Source organism: Habropoda laboriosa, unplaced genomic scaffold (genome assembly GCF_001263275.1).
Source record: "Habropoda laboriosa isolate 0110345459 unplaced genomic scaffold, ASM126327v1 scaffold57, whole genome shotgun sequence".
In the NCBI taxonomy this organism is placed as follows: Eukaryota; Metazoa; Arthropoda; class Insecta; order Hymenoptera; family Apidae; genus Habropoda; species Habropoda laboriosa.
The window spans coordinates 1722312-1723527 of record NW_017100229.1 but is presented as its reverse complement, the minus strand read 5'-3'; positions in this window follow the sequence as shown (position 1 = coordinate 1723527).

The following is a 1216-nucleotide window of genomic DNA, read 5'->3' as shown; positions in this document are numbered from 1 at the left end:
TCACATAAACACACACGGCTCATTAGCCACGAGGGAACAGGGTCGGTCGCCTTTTATAGTCGAAGGTGGTAGGAGCTACCGCCTTCTATAGGAGAAGAAAGAACGCCGGTTTACGACAGGACATAAAGCCTATAGATATTGCCAACGAGTACCTTTCCCTGTGGTCCTACACATTTTTCTTTCCCTCTTTTATTTCCACTAGCATTTCCTCGATCGCCTTATCTCTCCGACGTTTTCACCCCTATCGAAAAATTACGGCACAACGAGACGTCGAGACGCTAATGAGAGTAATCGTGGGTTTGGATTTCCTGGCCCCTCCGTTCGACGATAAATTATGACACCGGTGTAATTTTAGTTTTCGGTACAGTCAACGTCTACGACTGTACGTTGACAACATCCCTAACGCTGGATAGTCTACAATTGGAAAGGACTGATTGATGGGGAAAACCGATGTGGCCTGGGCGTACCTTCACCGCGATAATGACACGCTTACGTTTACTACTCCTCGACGAAGGGATGCTACCACTTCCTTGTGTATACGATTCGTAAACCTTCGCCCTCTGGTAATGACAGAGTGAAGTAGTATCGATTGCGCGTACAGAGACGTTCAACTGGCAATCGCTTTTTCCCTCTATACATACGTGAATTATCGACATGAAAGAAGACACCGTGACGATTGTTCGAACGAGTCCTTGGTCTTTTCTACAATTTCTGCGTATCGATCGGTGGGATGATAACGAGGTTGGCATGCATTATCCAGCGCTTTCTATTAACAAGGAGACCGGAGGTTTCGAGAATCGACGAGATCGTTCGAGTTGGTACGGTACCTAGGAATCGCGAATGCGCCGGACAACCGGTAGAAAGACAGTAACGGTAACGGCAATTCAGAAATCGAGGAACGGGTTGTAATTAGTTGGCATGGAGCAGGAACCAGAGGGTGAGCCCGAGCGTCGACGGTGGCGCGGCGGCAATTGCGCGTTTGTAATTAATTAAATAACGATATAATTGGCTCATAGAGCAATTAGTTGATTGATACACGAGAGCCTGATGAGCGCGAAGGGAAGAGAACGGGCGAAACGACGAAGAGACGGAGAAAGAGAGAACGCGGGGAGAGCGATGCGAAGCCAGAGGGAAATTGTTTCACAGAAGTTGCATGCCAGTCAAACGACGGGATAGGGGTGTAATTTATTTCTAATTTGCATTCGATTTACGTGCG